This window comes from Felis catus, chromosome X, assembly GCF_018350175.1.
Source record: "Felis catus isolate Fca126 chromosome X, F.catus_Fca126_mat1.0, whole genome shotgun sequence".
Lineage (NCBI taxonomy): Eukaryota > Metazoa > Chordata > Mammalia > Carnivora > Felidae > Felis > Felis catus.
This window is the reverse complement of record NC_058386.1, coordinates 23979725-24005522: the sequence shown is the minus strand read 5'-3', so window position 1 is coordinate 24005522 and position 25798 is coordinate 23979725. Positions and strand designations below refer to the sequence as shown.

The 25798-nt window shown below is 35.3% G+C and overlaps 1 long non-coding RNA gene across 2 annotated transcripts in view; it reads left to right on the top strand.

Moving 5' to 3' along the window:
* The window catches only part of LOC123383380, a 153056-nt gene that overhangs the window by 61866 nt on the left and 65392 nt on the right, over positions 1–25798 (top strand). For both annotated transcript variants that reach the window (XR_006593071.1, XR_006593070.1), the window contains exon 2: positions 14092–14168. This is a non-coding gene — a long non-coding RNA (uncharacterized LOC123383380). The remainder of the gene's footprint in view (positions 1–14091; positions 14169–25798) is intronic.

The window sequence follows — 25798 nt, the reverse complement described above, 5'->3', positions numbered from 1 at the left end:
AGATGAAACTCTGGAGGGAAGTGCTACCTGGCAAGCGCACAGCTCGGACATGAACAGGGTACAGGTGGGAAGTGGACAGAAGCCTGAGACAAAGGAGGGGTACTTGATCGTGAGAGCATGAAGGTCCTGTGCCAGAGACTAGGGTGCTGGGTTAAGCCATTTCCACCTTTTCTGTGGAATGCGCGTGTGATGCGCATGTGCATCAGCTACTTATCACCCCAGTAAGCTAAGCAGCGCTGGTGGAGAATGGAGCCACTAAACCAAGTCCTGCCCAACTGCACCCTCCAAGGACATCCCCTAGAAGACCAGGACAAGTCACTCCACTTGCATAGTGACTTAGTATAGAAGTCTTCAGAGTTTCTTCATTCTAGGGGAAACTGGATGTTAACTTCCTTTGGGTTCCATTTTGTTTACTGGTTTATTTGTTCATTTTCTTTGTTTCTGTTTTTGCTTAAATTGTTGTCTTTCTTTTCTTCCTCTTTCTTGGATATAGAAAGAGAAAAATTTTTTGTATTTTTTTTACTTTAATTTTTCTTTTTTAATTTTTTTATTTCATTTTCTTCTATTGTATTATATAATTTTTAATTTTTCTTCTTTTTATTTCCTTTCCCTTTTTTTCTCTATTCTATGAAGCTTCTTTCAACAAGCAGACCAAAACACATGTAGGATATAGTTTCCTTTATTTGATTTCTTTGTTTTGTTTTGAATTTCTGAATTTGAATTTTTTATTAATCTTTTTTTCATCAAAATGACAAAATGAAAGATTTCACCCCAAAAGAAAAAACAGGAAGAAATGGCAGCCAGAGACTTAATCTACACAGATATATAAGAAAGATGTCTGAACTAGAATTTAGAATCACAATAATGAGAATACTACCTGGGATTGAAAAAGCATGGAATCCCCTTCCGTGGAGATAAATAAAATCTAGTCAAACCAAAATTAAAAATGCTATAACTGAGATGTAGTCTCAAATGGATCCCACGATGGCAAGGATGGACAAAGGGGAGCAGCAAATCAGTGATGTAGAGGATAAAATTATGGAGAAAAATGAGGCAGAAAAAGGGAAACAAAGGCAAAAGATCGCAATACAAGATTTAGAGAACTCAGTGACTTATTAAAAAGGAATAACATACGAATCATAAGAGTCCCAGAAGATGAAAAGAGAGAAAAAGGGGCAGAAGGTTTCTGTGAGAAAATTATAGCAGAAAACTTTTTTAATCTGGGGAAGGACGTGCACATCAAAATCCAGGAAGCACAGAGAACACCATTCAGCAAAAACCGACCATCACTAAGGCATATCACAGTTAAGTTCACAAAATACACAGATAAGGAAAAGATTATGAAAGCAAGGGGGGAAAAAGTCCTTAAACTATCAGGGAAGACTGATCAAGCATGCCGCAGACCTATCCACAGAAACTTGGCAGGCCCAAAAGGAGTGGCAGGATAGATTGAACGTGCAAAATTGGAAAAATATGCAGCCAAGAATTCTTTATCCAACAAGGTTGTTACTCGAAATAGGAGACATAAATTTTCCCAGACAAAAACTAAAGGAGTGCCTGACCACTAAACCAGCCCTGCAAGAAATATTAAGGGGGTCCTTTTGAGGGGAGAAACAAAACAAAACAAAACAAAACAAAAAAAGACCAAAAGCAACAAAGACTAGGAAGGACCAGAGAACGTTACCAATAATACCAACTAAATAGGCAACAGAATGACACTAAATCCATAGGTTTGAGTACTCTTGCTAAATGTCAACGTAGTAAACACTCTAATCAAAAGACATATAGTATCAGAATGGATAAGAAAACCCATCTATATGCTGCTTACAAGAGACTCTTTTTAGACCTAAAGACACCTGTAGATTGAAAGTAAGGGGATGGAGAAATACCTATCATGCTAGTGGTAATCAAAAGAGAGCTGGAGGAGCCATATTTCTATCACACAAATTAGATTTTAAAATAAAGACTGTAATGAGATGAAGAATGGAATTATATTTTAATAAAGATCTAACCACCAAAAAGATCTAACAGTTGTAAATATCCTTCCAATGTGAAAGCACCCAAATATATAAATCAATTAATCAGAAACTTAAACTCATTGATAATAATACCACAATACTGGTGACTTGAACACCCCACTTAGAGCAATGGACATACCATTGCACCAGAAAATCAACAAGGAAACAATGGTTTTGAATGACACACTGGACTTGGATGGACTTTACTGATATATTCAGAATATTTCATCCTAAAGCAGCAGAATACACATTCTTCTGAAGTGAAGTGCATATGGAACATTCTCCAGAATAGATGAAATACTGGGTCACAAATCAGCCCTCAGCAAGTACAAGAACATTGTGATCATACCATGCATATTTCCAGACCACAATGCTATGAAACTCAAAATCAATTACAAGAAAAAATTGGGAAAGACCATGAATTCTTGGAGGTTAAAGAACATCCTACTAAATAATGAATGGGTTAACCAAGAAATTAAAGAGAAAAAGTACACGGAAGCCAATGAAAATGAAAGTGTAATAGCCCAAAACCTGTGCGATGCAGCAAATGTGGCCCTAAGAGGGAAGTATATAGCAATCAGGCCTTCCTAAAGAAGGAAGAAAGGTCTGAAACACACAACTTCACCCTACACCTAAAAGAGCTGGAAAAAGAACAGCAAATAAAGCCCAAAACTAGCAGAAAAAGGGAAATAATAAAGATTAGAACAGAAATCAATGACCTCAAAATAAAATACAGAACAGATCAAAGAAACCAGGATGTGGTTATTTGGAAGAATTAACAAACTGATAAACCCCTGGCCAGATTGATCAAAAAGATAAACCTCTGGCCAGATTGATCAAAAGGAAAGGATCTAAATAAATAAAATCATGAATAAAAGAGGAGAGATGAAAAAAAAATCTTCAACAAGATACTAGCCAGCTGGATCCAACAACACATTAAAAGAATTAGTACCAAGACTGGGTGGGATTTCTTCCTGGGATGCAGGAGTGGTTTAATACCCACAAATCAATCCATGTGATACATTACATTAATAAAAGAAAGATAAGAACCACATGATCCTCTCAATAGTTGCTGAAAAACCATTTGACAAAATACAGCATCCTTTCTTGATAAAAACCATCAAGAAAACAGGGATAGAAGGATCATACCTCAAGAACATAAAAGCCATATATGAAAGACCCAGCTCTAATATCATGCTCAGTGGGGAAAAACTTAGAGCTTTCCCCCTAAAGTCAGAACAAGACAGGGGTGTCTGCTCTCATCACTGTTACTCAACATAGTATTGGAAGTCTCAGCCTCTGCCATCAGACAACACACAGAAATAAAAGGCATCCAAATCAGCCAGGAGGAGGTCAAACTTTCACTCTTCACAGATGGCATGATCCTCTATATGGGAAACCCAAAAGATTCCAGCAAAAACTTCTAGAACCTATTCATGAATTCAGCAAAGTTGCAGGATATAAAATCAACGTACAGAAATTGGTTGCATTTCTACACACCAATAATGAAACAGCAGAAAGAGAAATCAAGGAATCAATCCCATTTACAATTGCATCCAAAACCATAAAACATCTAAGAATAAACCTATACAGTGAAATCTGTAGAAAGCTTATGAAATCAGTTGAAGAAGTCACTAAAAAATGGAAAAACATTCCATGCTAATGGATTGGAAGAAAAAATATTGTTAAAATGTTACCACTACCCAAAGCAATCAACATATTCAATGCAATCCCTATCAAAATAACTCCAGCATTCTTTACAGAGGTAGAACAAACAATCCTAAAATTTGCATGGAACCAGAAAAGACCCTGAATAGCCAAAGCAATCCTGAAAAAGAAAACAAAAGCAGGAGGCATCACATTTCCGGACTTAAAGCTGGATTCCAAAGCTGTAATCATCAAGACACTATGGTACTGGCACAAGAACAGACACAGATCATTGGGACAGAATAGAGAACCCAGAAATGGACCCCCAAACATATGGCCAGCTAAGCTTTGACAAAGCAGGAAAGAACATCCAATGAAAAAAAAGACAGTCTTCAAAAATGGTGCTGGGAAAACTGGACAGCGACATGCAGAAGAATGAACCTGGACCACTTTCTTACACCATACACAAAGTAAACTCAAAATGGATAAAAGACATAAATGTGAAACAGGAAGCCATCAAAATCCTAGAGGAGAAAACAGGAACAACCCCTTTGACCTCAGTCACAGCAACTTCTTGACAGGTCTCCAGAGGCAAGGGAAACAAAAGCAAAATGAACTATTGGGACCTCATCAAGATAAAAAGCTTCTGCACAGCAATGGAAACAATCAGCAAAACTAAAAGGCAGCTGACAGAATGGGAAAGGATATTTGGGAATGACCTATCAGATAAAGAGTTAGTATCCAAAATCTATGAAGAACATAACAAACTCAACATCCACAAAATAATTAATACAGTGAAGAAAGGGGCAAAGGATATGAATAGACACTTCTCCAAAGAAGACATCCAGATGGCAAACTGAGACAGGAAAAAATGCTCAACATCACTCATTATCAGGGAAGTACAAATCAAAACCTCAATGAGATACCACCTCACACCTGTCAGAATGGCTAAAGTGAACAACACAGGCAACAACAGATGTTGGCGAAAATGTGGAGAAAGAAGATCTCTTTTGCATTGTTGGTGGCAATGCAAGCTGGTGCAGCCACTCTGGAAAACAGTATGGAGGTTCCTCAAAAAAACAGAACTACCCTATGATCCAGCAATTGTACTGCTAGTTACTTATCCAAAGGATATTGGAGTGCTACTTCGAAGGGGCACATGCACCTCATTGTTTATAGCACTGCTGTCAACAATAGCCAAAGTATGGAAAGAGTCCAAATGTTCATTGACTAATGAATGGATAAAGAATATAAGGTATATATATCCAATGGGATATTACTCAGTGGTCAAAAAGAATGAAATCTTCAATTTGCAATAATATGAATGGAACTAGAATGTATTCTAAGTGAAATAAGAGAAAGACAAATACCATATGATTTCACGTATATGTGGAATTCAAGAAACAAAACAGATGAACATAAGGGAATGGAAACAAAAAAAAATATGAAAACCTACGGAGACAAACCATAAGAGGCTCTTAAATAGAACAAACTGAGCATTGCTGGTGGGTTGTTGGGTGGGGGGAAAGGCTAAAGGGATGAGGGGCATTAAGGAGGAAACCTGGTGGGATGAACACTGGGTGTTGTATGTAAGTGATGAATCACTAAATTCTATTACTGAAACTATTATTACACTACATGTTAACTAACTTGGATTTAACTTTTTAAAAAAATAAAAATAGAAAAGACATAGTATTGTGTTAATATAATTAGGATATTACTAAGCTGTTTTAACTATTTTCACTGTTTTAATATTTTTAAATGTTTTTATTCTACTTTTAAGTAGTGGTGACTAGGTCAAAGTACACATGGGAATTCATGTGCAAGTGTCGAGGATCAACAAGAAATGTCAAATAGAGGAGGAAATATAACAAGTGGTGTATGAGAGATTTAAGGAAGAGGGAAGTTGATACATGAGTAATGAATATATTTGGGGAATGGAAGAAGTGCTGGAAAAAAACCTGAAAACAAGATTAAAAAAAATCTTACTCCTAAATTTAGGTGTTTGATATGGAATGTATGTTCATGTGTGCACGTCCCCTCACAAAATTTAATACCTAAATAAGTTTCATACTTACCTACTCTTGAAAAATCAACTCCATTGTATTTCAAATTGAAAGCTTGCCCTCTCATTACCAACAGTAACAGAGGTCTTCACCGTATTCAGTAATAATGCAGGTATAATTGAGTTAAGTGTAAGTTAATGGGATGATTCTTAACAAGATTATTTGACAGCCTCTTGCCACCTAATTTGGTTAAGAAGTGCACGAGAACCTTGAAGGTAAATTTAAACAAAAATCCTGCAGATCTCAATGTCCTCATGATTCTCTTGTCAGTATTAATGTTTATTTATTATTTGGTTAATAAACTCTTTTACAAACAATGAGTTAATATAAGTGATTAGTCATTTAAAAGGCAATTCTAATGGAGAAATAACTCTTCAATATTTTCTTTGTGTTTGTAATTCTAAATTATACTTCAGTGAGAACACACAAATCACGTGTGCTTTCTAGAAACAGGAAAACGATTTTATAGGATTATAAGTTTTGTGGTATCTATTTTTGTTCTAGCAAATAAATAGTGACTACCTCCTCTGACAGATGTTCTATTAAAGGAGGCAATGAATATGACCATCCCTGCCCTAAAAGACCATGGTATGATTATGCTCAAGTCTAAACCAAAGATGTTGTAAGCATTTTCCCAAAGTTATATAATAATGATTTACTTTTGCATAGCCCTTTGCAAAAGTAAATAACATTTACAAATAGCATCCCGTTTATTATCACCATCACTCATACTCACTGAATTTACCTTAATTGACTAGTTTATAGCATGGATACATGGAAACACAAAGTAAAAAATAAAATGCGTACTTTGTTTTACTGTAAAACCTGCTTCTATCTTCATCTTATTCCTAATCTAGTTCTTATACTTGCTTTCTCCTAATCCCCACCACCATCTCAAATACAAGTTAATCCCTATTTAGAAATGAGGTAACAAAAGATCAGTAGCTTATCTTAAATAAAGCTCAGTCTAGAAAGGAATCCTGCATGTAAATCATTCCCCCATTTTTTCCAACAGGAATATGTCTTAGGTTTGTAAAATTGTGAATATATAGTAATTTGTAGATGAAATTGCCAAGTTTCTGACATATTTACACAATTCAATTATATATTTAAATAGATGTTGTATAAATACTGATTTAGATATATTGGAGGTTTTTTCTTCATATTTTATGAAAGAAATTTATTTCAACTATTCACATATATCTTAGCCATCATTAGCAGTGGTAGACTGTTAGATTTGTGACCCCTGACATACCATGCCATTTGCCTTTATATATCATTTAGTATCATTTTCCTCTAGGCTTGGCCTTGTCACTTGCCTTGGCTAATGGAGCTTTAGCAAGTGTGATGGAGGTGAAGGCTTGATGAATACTTGAATATTTAGGCTTTTCCTGTTGGACAGCTCACTCTTTGAAGCCAAATGCCCTGCTGCAATAATGCTTGCCCCAGACTATTGAATGATAAAGCTGAGAGATTATCTTGGATGGTAGAACCACAGCCAAGCTTCCAGGTGCTTGGCAACTCCAGGAAATGCCACATGGAGCAAGAGACAAGCCATCCCCAACAAACTGGCACCAACTGCAGAATCCTGAGCAAATAACAAGAGTTGTGTTTCATCCTACTAAATTTAGAGATGGTTTGGTTTTCCATAAGTAACTGAAAGGCCATCTACAGCTTTATTACAATCGTTTTTTGAGTCATCCATTTTCCATTTCTTGCCATCTTTGCCTACTTCCGAGATTTTGAATGAATTGTCACCAAAATTTTTATTCCTTAGCCTAAGTATCCATTCTCACAACTTTAATAGAGAGTTTCAATTTATTTATCCTATAAGTCTATGCTTGTGATCTTCACAACACAAACACTTCTGTAGGACTTTAAAAAGTGAGTTATAAAATGTTTATTTACAAACATACCCAATAATTGTTCTTGTGAGGTTATACACTAATAAATACTAAATCTGTTCACAAATATTAACTTCCTGAAGGAGTTGTGACCAAGGTAGTTTCAGGCTAATTTGTCTTCTTTCATCATGACTATGTTGTATAAGAGAAAGTAATCCCAAAATACAAGAGGCTTTATAAAGTATAGTTTTACTACTCAAATAACAGTATTTCAGACTAGCAATGTCCAGCATGAGATGGGACCAGAATTTAGAGCCTCAACTCAGATCTAGTGAATAAAAATATGCATTGGAATAAGATCCCCAAGGAGATTAGTATACTTATTAAAAATTGAGAACCAAGGGCTCTAGAATAAAAATCAGCAAACTACTGGCCTACAGGTCATATTTGGTCCACTATTTTTGTAAATAAGATTTTATATGTATACAGCCATGCCCATTAATTTACATGTTGTGTATGGCTGTTTGCACATCACAATGGTAGAAGTGAACAGTTGTGACAGAGATCACACGGGCCACAAAGTCTAAAATATTTACTGTCTAACCCTTTATAGAAAAAAAAATTGCTGCTCCCTTATCTACAGTATAAGACTATCCCATAGTTTTAAAAGGTCATTTTGAGAAAAATTTCCACGTTTTTAAATCCATTATTAGCTGTGACCTTGAGCTATCATTTAATCTGAGACTTTGTTTTCCTCATGTGAAGAATGGTGACAGCATTGGCCACCAGGTGTGTGTGTGTGTGTCTGTGTGTGTGTGAGAGAGAGAGAGAGAGAGAGAGAGAGAGAGAGAGAGAGAGAGAGACATGGAGTAACAATTCGATATTTGGATACCTTGTTCAGTACTCTGTTGAATGGTCTTTATTCAGGATATAAAGATGAAAGAAAATACATAGAATCTTGTTTTAAAACACGTGGCACCCCTTACTAGTATGTAATGGTTTATGAAAGTGGAAGTCTGCAATAGGAAGTAAAATGCATTAACCTAGTGAATCTATACATACTTGATTTTGAGCTCTGTTAAAAAATAAACATGCCTAAATTGGAGAGGTATGACTCTATTAATTTGCTGCTTCAAGAGGCTGTTTGTCCTCAATTTCACACTCATAAATTGTTAGTATGATCAAATCATTCCGGGAAAAGTAAAATCGATGCCTGTATAATGTTAAAGCTGGTAATTCAATGAGAATATGTGGACCTCTCAGGATGCAGCACATTGTAGACTGAAATCAAGAAGCAAAACCTGATAAAAAGAATTTACTGCTTGGATCTGGAGTGGGCAGCCTGGCAGAGGTTCAGAAAATGGTAACATCATTTCAGACCTACTGTTCAGCTATTAGGAATATGGTGAGAAGTAAGATAAAAGTAACCTTTGCAATGCAATGCAGTTCCGAGCTAGTTCTCATAGAAAAATGGCACATGAACTTGCCTTTAATAAATAGGCAATAGGGAGGAAAATCAGATGGATCCACTGTGTGCATATGCCATTTATTTAGACACGTGAGTGAATGTATGGCATATGGATAATATAAAGGTTCTAGAAGGAAAATTAGAGACTGGTTCTTACAGTTATAAAAAGCAAATAATACTAGTAATTAAGGATGGGGATGGTCTCTACTAAGGAAACAGAAACAAAATAAACTCTAATAGAAATCTGCCTAGTCAGCAAAACATCAGGTTGAATGCAGATTGTAGATTAGTAACAGCTTTTCAGAGTTAAATAAATTTGGAAGTCAAGACAACAGACCAGGACTAATTAAGTTGTCTAATATCAGAGTTCCTCAAACTTGAAGGAACATCAGAATCCCCTGGAGGGCTTGTTAAAATACAGGTTGCTGGGCCCCATCCCTCAGAGTTGCCAATTCAGTAAGTTTGAGACAGCGGTCAGAAAATTTCCATTTCTAACAAGTTTCTAGGAAATGCTGATGATGCTGTCTGGGGACCACACTTTGAAAACCACTGGCTTAGATCATACTGTGCTGCAAAGAACTGAGGAAGCCTGACTTCACGTCTCTCATTCTTATAAATGCTTTCAACTCTCACAGGGAGATCAGAATGGCTACAATCCTTTAAAATAAGGCTAGAAGTTGTACATAGCCTTTGGTCTAGGTACACACTAGAAGATAATTCTTTAAAATAAGATGTGGATCTTGAGCTTAGCATTTCAAATATCTGATACAACCTTACTTGATGACAATTGTGCTACCAAAATTCACTTTAGAACAATTGGGCCAAGTATTAGCTTTGTTGAAGTGTCAAAAACAGAAAATAGTTTGAAGGTTGCTTTTTACAGAATCACCATCGAAATACTCAGAGTTTAAGTTACCAATGCATACTTTTCTTCATAAATAACTTGGTATCAGTTTTAAATGCTTTTTGAATGCTTAGTATGAAAAAATGTTTTATTTACTTGCAAGGTGTTAGTAGTAGGTAGGTGGTGTTATTTTGCTTTAAAAGTTATGCAATTATCTGGCATGACACTGCTATTTGCATAATAAGCCACATATTTCTACCTTGTTTGCCCAATGCAGAGAATTACATGTTTATAAAATGCTATGAAAATTTAGAAAAAACTTCTCAACCCACAACTAAAATCCTTCTTTGAAGGATCTGTCATTGTTTCATATGTTTATGAAGAAAAATGACGAGGTTAGTGACCCATAAAAAGGATGCAGATTTTTATAATCCTTTAATTAAATGTATGGTGAGTTTCTATTGCTAACTAGGATGTTGCAGTGAGGAGTGTCTACACCAAAATGAGTATCACTGAATATGACTAAAATATATAACAAAATCCAGTAAGAAAATGTCTGCCAGAAATCAAAATAAAATAAAAATTTAAAAAGCATTAAAACTACATAGATCTTACAGGAGTTTCTTATTTTTTAAGGTTTACTAGTAGAATGATAAAACATTGTAAAATATTGTGGTATTGCAAAGAATGAAGTTAGATGAAAAATGAGAATATTGAAAGCAAAACATCAATGTGGCATTAATAGAGACTGGAGCATAGATAGAAGATGGAATGGAAGTAGGCAGTGTGGTGTCCATAGTAAGCAAAGGATGCTTTCTATACACCAGGAAATTGAGGCATGTAAAGAAAAAAACAATTATTATTCTCAGTAACCCTGACTAGATGCCCAAGCCACAAGTATATTTTCAGCTCTGCAAAGAAGATGATGAAGGAATGCAGGGAAGTATGCCCAAGGAAATCTAGGAAGAGTAATTTTCTTCAGCTGTAGATGATAAAAACCTTGCGGCAAATGCAAATAAATACAATAAACAAATTTATGATCTCACCTAAGGCGAAGGTCATAGACAGGGGCAGACTAAAGGCTTGCTATGCCTGGGTTCCACATCAGTGGCTCAGAGATTCTCTTGACTTGTTTCTCATAATACCCTCAGAACGCACTGATGCTGAAGTGTAGTGTAGAGATTAAGTTCATCTATAAGATAACTCTTTGGTGCCTATGTTTGGACCCTGACCCTCAGTAGGTAAGTTGCTTCTCTGCAATTCATATTTTTCTTTTTAAAATGAATATAGTGTTTCTTTTCAGCTTTAGGATAGGTAGTGTGTAAAGTACTTAAAACAGTTAATGTCACATGAGTCTATCACAAAGTTTAGCGAGAATGATGATGGTTATGGTGATGATGATTCCTTTGTCACTCAGAGGATTTAGATATGTTTCTATTCTGTGGGAAGCATAGATGTGAACAGACAAATGGTATTCAATATGTGTCAACACTGGAAAGCTGCATAATTATTTCTGAAGGTTAATTAGTACCCTACCACACTGACCCCTAAGTACACATTGCTGCCTAAACATTCTCTTAGTGATGTTTGGTGCTTGGTGTCTCGGATTTAAGTACAATAGTTGCAGCTTCTTCATCTGTTGTCCAAAGTAGGCACTGAAGCTCTGGGCAGTAACCAGGCAAGCATGGCATTAACATTTCTTCTTTCATATAGAACCCATGTTCCTTTCTTTCCATTATCTCCTTGAGTTTCACCCAGTTTGACCCATATGTGGTTTGTCTGACCTTTAAAAAAATCCATTTTATCTTTGCCTTAGATAGTTTTACACTTTGTTTTCTGAGCTATCTTTACCACTGATCTCTGTTGGGGATTCTTCCCCCGAACCTATCAATGACTTTTTCCTCCCAACACTTATTTTAAAATTACATTTGTTTTAGATATTTTTCTTAGCCAAGCGAACGACTTTTAAACTACATGTGATGGGCAAGAGAATTTTTTTCAAAGGTAGCAATAATAGTAAAAGTAACAATACTAAACTAACCATATTAATATGGTTTAAAATTCTGAATATATAAAACACATTGTAGAATTAAAGACAAATGTGTTTTGGAGTTAGCAATCTGATGCAAGGAAGAAAATACTATAGTAAAGCATATATTCTCACTAATCAACTTGAAAAATGATCAATACATTTCCAAAAATCTTTTGAATGATTCAAATTACATATCACAACTGTGGAAACTGGGTCAAGGGACAATGTTTAGGCTAAAGCAATTGTTTGAGTTCTTTTTATTGGAAAAATATTTCAAACTACTGAAATGTAACTAAGAACTTGAAAAATGATTCACTTAGACAAATTGTTTGCCCAGTTGACTGCCACAGTCAGATCTAAACTCTCATACGTGTAAGTTTTGGGAATGCTGGAGTTTGTAATTTTGTCACAATTAAATTTCTAACACAGAAGTAGATGTGGCACAGAATATGTGCTAAATACATATTCGTTGAAAAATTAATTAAAAAGATGATCACTATGTTTTAGGGTTAGAATAGAATACATCTTGATTATCTCTAAATTTACGTTATCCTATGTATTTTTATAATCAGCTAATACATCTAAAACTTAAAAATATTTTGACATATATGGAGACATACGAACAAGTTGTGACAGAATGTTGCAAATAATTCTTGTATACTCTTCAAATTCTCCAAATATTGAGAATGCATGAACTCTGTGCATTCATGTAATACATATAAATACTGAAATATTTAGAAGCGTACTCATAACCATAGTGTAATTATCAAAAAGGAAATTACCATTTATACAGTAATATTAGCTTCTCTGAAGACCTTATTTAAATTTAACCAATTGTTTCTATAATGTCCTTTATGGGTAAAAAAAAAAAAAACCTGGATCATGTATTGCACAATGTTATAAGGTTTCTTTACCTATTTTAATTGAGATGTTTCAGTCTTTTGTTGTCTTTTATGATCTTGATTGCTTTCGACAAGTACAGGTAAACTATTTTATGGAAAATCCATCGATTTGAGTTTGTCTTATTTTTTCTTGTGATGAGATTCAGGTTATGCATTTTATGTTAGAAGTACAATAGGCATGATATTATCACTCCAGACTTCATATGCTGTTGATTTTCTCCATGACTTTTTTTGTTAACTTTAGTCACTTGGTTATTGCGTTAGTTTCCTCTTGCTGCTTTAACAAATTACCACAAATTCAGTGGCTTAAAACAACACAAATCTATTATGGTACAGCTCTATATGTCAGAAGTCAGACATTGACAAAAATCAAAGTGTTGGTAGGGCTGTGTTTCTGCTGCACACTCTAGGGAAGCATTCATTTCTTTGTCTTTTCAAGCTTCAAGAGGCTGGGAAACATTACTTGGCTCATGGCACCTTGTTTCATCTTCAAATCCAGCAACGCTGCATCTCTCTGACCTTTTTTCTGTGTTCAGCATCTCCCTTTTTACCACAGCTGGGACAGATTCTCTACTTTTAAGGATTTGTATGATGATATTGGGTGTACCTGAGTAATCCAAGATAATCTCCAATCTCTCGATCTTCAACCTTAATCTTAACTCTAAATCCCTTTTTTCATGTAAGGAACAGATACAGGTCTGGAGATTAGAATATGGATATTCTTGGTGAATGGGGCATGATTGTGCCTACTATTGTTAAGGTGGTGTCTGCCATGTTTCTTTACTGTAAAGTTACCATTTTCCCCTGTGTATTTGAACATGGTATTGCAGTATATAGTTGAGACTGTGTGAATATTTTGTTGCTCATTAAACATTCACACACTAGGTTTAGAAGCCATTGATGATTCTTGCCTTGAATCTAAAGCATTACTTTTTTTACACATTGCATAACATTTAAGAATTCAGGGCTTCCCTTCAGACCATGTATTTTAGATAGCTTTGTTCCCAGAGCACATTCTGGGATGAAGATGTGGTGGAAATATTTCATTTACAAGGTGATCCCAGGAAATTCAGAGAGGGAGTAGCGAAAGGAGAAGAGCAAAAGAGGAAATCCATTGAAGGATTTATTAGCAAACTGTGTAGTTTTGTGGGACAGTAGTGCTTAAATTTCCTGGGGACTATCTAAGTGCCTATATAGAACACATTTCAGAATTGTCTGACCAATGAGTGAAGATGTTTGGGTATTCATTCTCCATCTCTGTTGTCTGAAGGTATTAATTATCACTTCTGGCAGCCATGCTTCACTGTTTGGAGAAACTTCTTGGCCAGAGAGACCCAAGTATTTGAGGTAAGAAGCCCTAAGTATATATAGGAACTGTCAACGAAAGATGGAGGCAGCCTCTGGGTTGGCAGAGAGCGTGTGGGTAGAAGAATTGAGTGTCTTTTATACTTAAATTTGTTTTTACTTTTAAAAATTAAAATAAATCTTTAATAATATCATCCTTACCCTTACAGAGGCCTCATCAACTTAGTCTAACCTCACATACTGATGATTTTTATCTTCAAGATTACTTCAGTGGCTCTCTTACAGGAGCTAGAAACATTGACCTTTAGAGATGGACAGAATCCAGAAAGTATGAAGATAATCTTGTGTTTAAAAAGGAGAAACTTGAAGTCTAGGAATTCTCACAGATGCCTGCCATGCCACAGCTGTTTAGTAGGAGTGTTACATATGAATATGTGGGCTCATAACTTTCTTATTTAATTACACACATGAACAAAAAATGCAATAAAAGAAAGCTATAAAGGCATATTTTACTAATAAGACAGGGAATGTTTTTCTGATCGTTTTCTACTCTTTAATCAGTATATTTTTTCTGAGTAGCCATCAAAAATAAAAAGTTAATTTATTTTATAAAAAGCCACAGTACGATTGTCTTGAGGCTTTTTATTTTGAAGGGCCTAGAGATCTTGAAAGCATTTTCAGTTATATCATTTGGACATAACAGCAAGACATATTTCATTCCATTATGGCTTGCCTCCCTCTCTGTTTTTATCTTATTTTTCCTTCCCTTCCCCTCTGTTAATCTTTTTTTTTTTACCTCAAATTCTGCATATGAGTAAAATCATACAGCATTTTTCTTTCTCTGCCTAACTTACTTTGCTTAGGATAATGTACTCTAGGTCCATCCACGCTGTTGCAAATGGCAAGATTGCTTTGTTTTTGAGGGCTAATATTCCATTGTGTGTGAGTGTGTGTGTGTATTATAATGGAATATTACTCATCCCTCAAAAATAATACACACACACACACACACACATCACATCTTCTTTATCCATTCATCAGTCAATGGACATTTGGGCTCTTTCTATAATTACTGTCTACAGTCTTCCTCCTAAAATGTAATCTTTATGAGAGCAGGGTTTTTTTTTAATTTATTTGCTTATTGCTTTATCCTAAGTAACTAGGTACTCACTATTTGTTAAATCATTTGTAAAATTGAATGTTTGGATTTATGTAAAATTTACAGTTGAAAATAAGGTTTTTTCCCAATATTTCTGATGATATATACATTTTTTAGATAGTATTTTTGAGAAGCCCTTTTCCACTCTGATCGCCATTCTGCTATTTTTCTAATCTTAAATTTTAATTTTTAGGGGCACCTGCGTGGCTCAGTTGGTTAAGTGTCTGACTCTATTTCAACTCAGGTCATGATCTCAAAGTTTGTGGATTCAAACCCTGCATAGGGCTCTACACCGAGCATGAGCCTGCTTGGGATTCTTTCTGTTCATCTCTTTCTGTGTCTCCCTTGCTTGTGCTCTCTCTCTCTCAAAATAAATATTTTTAATTACCTTTTATTTTATCTTTTTTGTGGTATTATGAAAATTTTTCATTTATTATGCTGTGCACTCAAAGAATGATTTCATTTGAAGACCATATCCTTCTGTTGGGAATGTTCCCTGGTTCATTTCTTAAATTTCATTCCCATTTCCACTATTTCTTTGTCATACACTTTTTCCACAGGTATTAAACTGCCTATATTGATGCTCTAATTTTCTTACCTCTTTTTTCCTCCTCTATTCCATCCCATGATATTTTTCTTTTGCTTTTTGGGAGATGGCTTATTTTCTAGCCTGTTCCTGTCATTTAGGAATCCATGTTTGCATTCTCTTGCAAATAACAATTGTATACTAGCTTCAATAAACATTATTTTTCTTTGCCTTTTCCCTCTCTGACAAGATGTCTGGGTCCAGGCAGTCCAAAATGGAAACAAGTGCAATGATGTCATCAGGTACAGAGGCTTTTTTCATCTTTTCGGGTACAATTCTTAAGGATCTTGATCGATGTTGCAGATAGGATAAAGGAAAAGTAAACAGAGAAGGGTAGGGAATAAAGGTCAAGAGGATAATAACAGAGGAGTTATGTCCTCTCTAGCCATTCCCTGTATGTAAGTAGCCAAAGAGAAAATACAGGGAAAAAAAAGAGAATTTAAAAAAAAGTGTCTAGCACAAGTTCTGTTGCTTTATATTTATCAGGTTTGAAACTTCTTGAAACTCTTGTTTTCTGATAATCCTTTCGCTCAACTTCCTGTTGTCATTCAACCCATGAAATGCCACCTCTTGTGCATATAGTTATATTGAGAGAATTTTTATTTTCATTTTCTTCTTGTATCTCTTATTTTTTTGCAACTTTTTATTTTTCATTGGGCAATTTTTTATTTAAGCTTATTTATTTATTTTGAGAGAAGCTCAGGAGAGGCAGATAGCAGGAATCCCAAGCAGGTTTGAGTCTGATGAGGGGCTTGAACTCAGTGGGATCATGACCTGGGCCGAAATCAAGAGTCAGATGCTTAACTGACTGAGCCACCCAGGTGCCCCAGATAGTTGGCTTTTAATCTGTGTCATCTGTGTTAGAAAATGGTCTCCAATACATGGTGATCCTTGTTCATCTCTCTCTCTCATTTAAGGCACTAAAAAAAAAAACAATTGCTATCTCAATATACATGGGAATTGTTGGTACAGGTTTTCTCTAAAGCATTTGGCAAACTTTTTCTGAGAAGGGCCAGAAAGTAATAGTTTAGGCCTCATGGGGTACATATTCTGTTATAAGCACTCTACTCTGCTGTTGAAATGGGAGAATAGCCATAGACAATTGCAAATGAATGAGTATGGCTGATTTCCAGTAAAAGTTTATATACAAAAACAGGCTGCCAGCCAGATTTGGCCTACAGGGTATAGTTCTATGGTAATTAGAGGATGAACGGTGTCTTCCTTATGGGTAAGCATTTTCTCTGTGGATATTCAGTTTTTTCCAGGCAAGAAATCCTCTAATTTCCTGTCTGAGGGTATTTGAATCATATGTTGAGACACTGGTAGTGGTAGCTATATTTCTTAATATTTAGTCTGTAGGCAACTGCCACTTTTAGGTTATTTATCTCTCTCATCCTCCCAGAATCTAAATTCTCTGATGTTTGTTTTCTTCCTGTAAAAGACTCTACCACCTGAAAGTTGAATGATTGGGATGTTCACCTGACTGCTTTACTGCAGTCCTTCACATGAGCTGTGACCATGAAGGTCCTATGCCCTCCAGCCTTCTGCATATATACTTAGCACTCAACACTGTGTGTGTGTGTGTGTGTGTGTGTGTGTGTGTGTGTGTGTGTGTGTCAAGCTTAGGTTTTAGCTTCCTCAGCTTCCCTTAATGAGGTGTAACTCTTCCATCTGCCTTTGCTCTTTCAAAGATTGGGTGACATATCTTGTCCATTGTTATCCCTTCTTCCATTCTCAATTTCTGGGCTTATAAAATTTTCATTTGTATCACTGTCATTTTAGTGGAGTTTCAGGCAGGAACCAGAGATAAATGCACTTACTCAGAAATATTTACCTAGAGGTATGTGGATTCTTTGTATAAAATAGCAGGGCTCACATAGTATTGGGAGGGAAATGGAAAAATAGAGAACACCTAAGTTGAGAGCCAGAGGGAATATTTAATTGCAGTAAACAAGAAGTATCATAACATTTATGTTTTTGCTTATCAGTGTATCTGTTCTTAGCCAGGATTCAATCGACAGTTTAAATTTCATCCCCAAATTTAATTATAATAAAAATGCTTCCATCAAGGCATCTTGATTAGAACACACAAAACAGATTATTATATAAGCAGATGAGAATCCAATAGAGAGTATAGCATCTACACTATGATATTTGTAGGGTGAGTTCATTCCATGGTCATGAAGAAATAGAGGAAGGACTGTGCAGAGCATATAAAAGCAAAGCCTCATTAATAATTTAATTGATTATCATTTTATTTTAAAAGTCAACACGAAAAATTATATTTGTAGAAGTTGCACTATGTTGTATGTTTTAATATTCATGAAAATAAATATCCCATTGCAAAGCATTTTTGAAACCAGAACAGAGGAGCGATAGAACTTAGGTAGACAAAGCAAAAAATAATTGCTGAAAAATGGAGACAGTTAGCTCAAGTATACCTGTTTCAAGATACTCAATAATTCCTCATTAATTATGTGACATATATTTATTAAGCATTGTATACAGTTATAAAGATACTATAGTATATTGGAAAAAGCAGTGACTGTAAGAAACCACTGTCCGGAGTTCACACACAAGGTTAAGTGTATAGTATCATCTATTATATGGACAAGTTATTTAAAAGTCATTCATGTTGATGCTCACACTTTTTTAAAACAATGGGAAAATAGTTATTTTATAAAAATTAGTAATGTGAACTGTGGTATGTGCCAGCAGTGTCTTGTAAGTCCTATAGGTGTGCAGTATAGTTGAGTTGGTGTGGAGGTAGGCACACTTTGGATGTTAGATCTGGACCTCCAGACCCCACTTGGCTAATGCAGTTGTTAATCTGAGGCCTGAAAGAGCAAACTTAAGTAACACCTTTTGCAGAATATTGATTGCTTTAACACAACTCGTTACTGTCCGAATGTCCTACTCGGTAGAAGCTACTAATGCTTCGTACAGTGTCTGGTACATAATGAACACTCAAGAAATATTTGCTGATTTAATTGACTTTTGTCCCTTCCGTATACTAATTTAATAACATCTGAGAAACAACCAGGAGCTCAGTTTGACCAAGTCATTCACACTCTTTGTCTATTGGTTCCTTTTGAGGCATTTGCAAACTGATTTGCAAATACAGGCTTTTATAAAGAAATGTTATTAATATTGAAAACTTGCTTTTCAATTATTTCAAAAGCACTAATGAATCTAAGTCTCAGGAAGAAACAGTTCTCTCATAATTGTATAATGTCCATTTGACTGAAGAGTCAAGTTATAGGATTCATTAAAATATATACAAGCCCTAATGACAAAACACACAAAAAAAATCAAGACCTACATTATACTAAGAATAATGCAAAGAAAGAAAAATCCTATTTTCAGGTAATTTGAGGCAGCACTTTTAACATTTAACAGATGCATTTTTTTTCTTCTACTTGTAGCTGACACTGTGGCCTCAATATTGTCTCTTTGCAGGCAACCTTGGAAGCCTCGTAAGTTTTTCCATATTTTCTGAATTCTAGTCTAAAAGCGCTCCCTCTTTTATCTGTATGATTTCTAATACTTGTCACTTTTTGGTCTTCCAGACGAGACAGGCAAGGGCTTGATCGTGTGCGGCTCTTGTTGACCTCTCTACTTTTCACTAATTAAGCAAAAAAATTGCTTCTAAAATCACTTTCCCCAACACTTTATTCTCCTAACTCTAATCAAAATCCTTAACTGTGCAGAACATTTTCCCCATCATTGTCAGATTAGACTTAAATAGGTTCAATTGTTGGATTTCCACATTCCCAACTAGATAACATCAGTTTAATCAATGGACTGTGGAATATGCTATTTGCTAATCCTGTCTCATATAAATAAGTCATTTGAGTTTTTACTGAGACAAGCCCAGCTTTATATGAATCCGTGTATTAGTATTTTTTTGCATTTATAAGTTACGGTTGCATGTAGTTTTTCTTATGCAAGTTAATTGTATTCATTCATACAACCGTTTTTCTTATACCGATTCCAACCTCTGGCCTGAATCAGGACACACAGATAGAATTATAAAGGGAAACATTTTATTGTAACCCAGCTCTGCTGTAATTAATTATTCAAAGCTCTTTGTTTATGCAGATTTACATACTTAAGCATCTCTTCCCTCATGCCGTCTACCTCACTGACGATGCTCCAAAAACGTTTTGAAACTTAGTCATTAAAACATTTATTCCTAAACGTTCCTCCATATGAACTGATGCAGGAGTTTCTAATCTCAGGTACTTGTATCCCTGGGTGAAGATAGAGCAAAAATGGTGACCCTTGTGTTATGCTTAGTTATTTGAAAAGCCAAATCTCAAGTGAAACCTGACATTTCTTTGTTTTTCTTTTTTTTTTTTTTTTTCCTGGATGTCTTTCCATACTGCCTGTTAACTGGTTATCTCAGCTTACTTGAAACTCTGGCTTTTCTATTTGAGTGTTAGCAAATTTAGAAAACAAGTTATTACCAAGCACTTCATTGGGAGGAAAAACTTTCAAAACATGAAGACTCGGGATTGAAGTAGGAAAAATTGAAGGTATACTGTTAAAACCTTGGGAAAATCTGAGATAACCTATTTCAGGATGTGCTACAGATAAAGTCTCAGGGCTGGTTTATGACATCCAGAGATAATTGATCCTTAATGTAGTTACATAGCATACAAAATTCAGGAATGTTCTTGGACATGGCTGTAATTATTTGCTGGACCTAAGAGTAGCAGAAATGTTTACTCCTGTAATGTAATGGCCACGGTGAACTTGCTGTATATTATATAACTGAGTTTGATGAGGAACTCCTGATCCAAATGAATTTATATTCCTTACATATGCAGACATAACTACATGCAGGTTTAGTTAGTTTTATAAAACTGGTCATAAAATAGGGTATTTTGGCTTACATAATCTCTAAAGGGACCTTCTGACTTATATTCTCATCCTTAGGGTACATCTGCCTGGTATGGATTTTGGGTTCAGGTAACTTGGCCATTTACTCTGTGACTACACAGATTTCCTTTTGTGACAAGTAAGCCCCATCTGATTTTTTTTAAGTTTATTTATTTTGACAGAGACAGAGACAGCATAAGTGGGGGAGAGGCAGCAAGAGAAGGAAAGAGAGAATCCCAAGCAGGTTCTGCGTTGCCAGCACAGAGCCCAATGCAGGGCTCGAGCCCATGAAGCCATGAGATCATGACCTGAGCCCAAACCAAGAGTCCCAAGTTAAATGGACTCAGTTAACCAGGTGCCCCAGCCCTCTCTGATTTACCCAATCAGTGTAAGTGCCCAATTGTTAGATCAGTAAAGGCATACTATTGACTCATGTCAATGCAATTATCAAAGAAGTGTTAGGAAAAAAAAAGTGTTAGGAATATTTGACCACAAAACTGATACTTTATAAAATGATGTTAAAGAAGCAAAACCAAAACCAAAATATCATCATAAAGAGTGAACTAGATAAAGAATAAAGTCACCTTTAGATGGTAGCTACACTTGTGGTGAGCACAGCATAATGTATAAGCTTGTGAAATCACTGTTGTGCGTCTGAAAGTAATGTAATGTGTGTTGACCATACTCAAAAATTTTAAGTAGAATAAAATCACTTATAAACTATAAGATACTTCTTTCTTTTTCTCTAATGTACATTTATTTGGCAAAATTATAGTGATAAAGGAATATAAATGATGTTAACTACAATACACTGAACCTGAGCACTCTTTTAAATTTTTCTTTGTACATAACTACAGTGAAAATTCACAGTTTAAATATTTAAATACTATTTTAACCAATGATGGTAGTATAAATTGTTTTTTCTTTTTTTGTCTTTAATTTTTCTGTTTTACAGAGGATATAACATTAAAACTCCCTTCAGCTTACAATTACACATTTTTAAGTTGACAAGTAACAGGTCTTTTATTGAAGTATTGACATATAAGATTATATTATTTTCAGGTGTACAACATAATGGTTGGATGTTTGTATACACTGCAAGATGATCTCAGGTCTAATTTTTCCTGTCACTATATAAAGTTACATAATATACAATACAATAATGTTGATTATAATAATCATGCTGTACATTATCTCCAATGATTTGTTTATTTTATGACTGGAGTTTACACCTCTTGACCCCTTCTCCCATTTTGCCCATCCCCAACCCCCCTGCCTTGTGGCAATCTTTTCTATGCATCTATGAGTTGGTTTGTTTATCTGTCTTGTGTTTTAGATTCCACATGTGAGTGAAACCATACAATATTTATCTTTCTTATGTATTTCACTTAGCTTAATACCCTTAGGGTTCATTTACATTGTCACAAATGGGAAGAGTTAATTCTTTTTCATGGCTGAATAATACTCCTGTGTGTGTGAGTGTGTGTGTGTGTGTGTGTGTGTGTGTGTGTGTGTGTGTGTGTGTTTAATCTTGTTTATCCACTCATCAATTGATGGGTACTTTGACTGTTTCCATATCTTGGGTACTGTGAATAATGCTGCAGTGAGTATGAGAGCGCATCTATCTTTCTGACATAGTGTTTTCATTTTCTTTGGACAAATACTCAAAGGGAATTACTGGATCATGCAGTACGATTTTTAATATTTTGATGAAACTTAGTGCTATTTTCTGTAGTGGCTGCACCAGTTTACATTCCTACCAACAGTGCATGAGAGTTCCCATTTTCCTCCTTGAAAATACTTGCTATTTCTTCTCTTTTTGATTTTAGCCACTCTGACAAGTGTGAGGTGATAACTCATTGTGGTTTTCATTTGCATTTCCCTGATGATGAGTGAGGCTGAGCATCTTTTTATGTGCCTGTTAGCCATCTGGATGTCTTCTTTGGAAAAATGTTTATTCAGATCCTCTACCCATTTTTTAAAATCAGATTGTTTTTGCTTTTGTTTTGTCTGATATTGAGGTGTATGATTTCTTAATATATTTTAGATATTACTCTCTTAGCAGAGGGCATTTGCAAATATTTTCTCTCATTCAGCATATTGCCTTTTTATTGTGTCTATAGCTTCCTTCAGTGTTCAGAAGCTTATTAGTGTGATTAGGCCCATATGTTAATTTTTCCTTTTGTTGTCATTTCCTCTGGAGTCAGATCCAAAAATTATACCTAAGAGTGAATGATGTCAAGCATCTCATCGCCCATGTTTTCTTCTAGGAGCTTTACGGTTTCTGGTCTTATGTTCCAGTCTTTAATCCATACTGGGTTTCTTTTTTTCTTCCAAAATTTTATTTAAATTTAAATTAGTTAACATATAGTGTAGTGTTGGTTTCAGGAGTAGAATTTAGTGATTCATCACTTATGACACCCAGTGCTCATTGCCACAAGTGCCCTCCTTAATCCCCTTTACCCATTTAGCCCATCCCCCATGCAACACCCCTCCAGCAGCCCTCAGTTTGTTCTCTGTATTTAAGAGAATACCTTTTGAATGGCTCCTTCTCTATTTTTATCTTATTTTTCCTTCTCTTCCCTTCTGTTAATGTGTTTGTTTCTTAAATTCCATATATGAGTGAAATCATAGGGTATTTGTCTTTCTCTGCCTGACTTATTTCACTGAGCATAATACCCTCCACCTCCATCCACTTTGTTGGAAATGGCAAGATTTCATTCCTTTTGATGGCCGAGTAATATTCCATTTTATATCCATACTACATCTTCTTTATCCATTCATTAGTTGATGGACATTTGGGCTCTTTCCATAGTTGGGCTATTGTTGATAATGATGCTATAAACATTGGGAAACATGTACCCCCTTTAGATCTGTATTTTTGTATCTTTTGGATAAATACTTAGTAGCGCAATTGCTGGATCTGTTTTTAATTTTTTGAGGAACCTCCATACTGTTCTCCAGAGTGGCTGCACCAGCTTGCATTCCCACCAACAGTGCAAGAGGGTTCTGCTTTTTCCGCATCCTCACCAACACTTACAGTTTCTTGTGTTGTTAATGTTACCCATTTTGACAGGCATGAGTTGGTATCTCATTGTGGTTTTGATTTGTATTTCCCTGATGATGAGTGATGTCAAGCATCTTTTCATGTGTCTTTTAGCCATTTGGATGTCTTCTTTGGGAAAATGTCTCTTCATGTCTTTTGCTCATTTCTTCCCTGGATTACTTGTGTTTTGGGTGTTGAGTTTGATATGTTCTTTATAGATTTTGGATACTAACCCTTTATCTGATATGTCATTTGCAAATATCTTCTCCAATTCCATCCATTGCCTTTTAGTTTTGTTGATTGTTTCCTTTGCTATGCAGAAGCTTTTTATTCTGACGTTTCCCTTGTATGGTACATTTTTATACCATATGTGAGGTATTAACCAATGAAGAATTAAAAAGCACGTGAATACAAAGATGTAATCTCAAATGTTCAAATCACTCTTGTGTAAAATACTCTAAAATTGGAAACACCCCACTTGTCCATCAATAGGTAAATGGTTAAACAAATTCCACTCCATCCATACAGTAAAATAATATTCACATAGAAGGGTTGATACATGGAAAAACGTGGAGGACTCTCAAAAGCGTTACGTGTAGTGAAAGAAACCAGACATAAAAGCCTACATGTTTTCTCGCTCAATTCATATAAAATCTAAAAAAGGAAAAATCAGAGTAACAGAAAGATCAGTGATTGCTGGGGACTGAGGTGGGAGACGGAATGCAAAGGGGCTGGAGGAAATTTTAGAGGAGATGGTATGTTACATATTTACTGTGGTGGTAGTTAGATGATTGTATGCATTTGTCAACAATGTATACATTTTATCAGAACTAGACACTTGTAATGGGTGGATTTGAATATAGGAAAATAATACCTCAATAAAACTGATTAAGAAATAGCATAGTGTCATGGTGGAGGCCACAGAAGTCTGCTGCATGTAGGTACAAAGGAGTTTGTGTTCTCCAACCTGACTGTTCAAATAGGCATCCCTGAGGGCACAAGCTTATTTTATAAGTCTTGAAAGATGAATATGGTTGTTGATAATAATGTTGATAGTTAAAAAGAATGGTATTTCAGCCCAAAGATTCCTGCAAATCACTGAAAAATAAATAATGCACTTAATCTTGGATTTAGTGATTGGGTCATAACAGAAGAATGGTTAGTGTCTCTGGGTTCTTGATAGAATAAAGAAGATTTAGACTCTTCTCCTTGGGATACTCACTTGTAATAAGTAAATCTCTTTATACATGTATACTTTATCTTGTCATTAAGCAAGCTTTTAAAATAGCACATAGTAACAATCATTCCTGTTTCAGTTGCAAGTAGCAGAAATTCATTTTAAACCCCATTACAAAATGAGTTATTTATTTATTACACATAACCGAAAACTCCAAGGGTAGACCTGGTTGCAGGTGATAACTAGATTGGGATTGCTTTTCATCTCTCAAGTGTCCTTTTTTCCGTTTAAAATTTATTCCTAGGAAGGTTTCCTTGAAAGAATAAAGTTAGTATATAATTGATTGTTCGAACCAAGACAGTGTCTTATTACTAATGTTAGTGAGACTGCAAGTATAAGCTCATACTGTCCTGGGTAACTGAGATGTTTGGAGGCCATAACAAGATGAACACCAGTAACTCGAGGCTTACCGATTTCCACTTTGAAGCCCCACTGGAAATATTTCTGACTTAATGTTCCACAAAAACAATGTAGTTGATTCTCATTTTGGGGTACTTGAGCATTCTTGAACCAAAATCTGTGGCAGGAAATATGTAGTACACTGGTAGGCCAGCACAGGACATTTGCTCTTTTCTAGAACTAATGTAAGGTTAAAAATTCGAGAAACACTTAAGTGGGCAGCTTTGGTTGTCTAAAGGAACAGGAATACCCTACTTTCAAAAGGAGAAGGAATGGATAATAGGTTAAGAAACAAATATGTCTGCAGTATACAATGTATATATTATTTCATTTATCTCATACTGTTTTGATTATTTTTTTA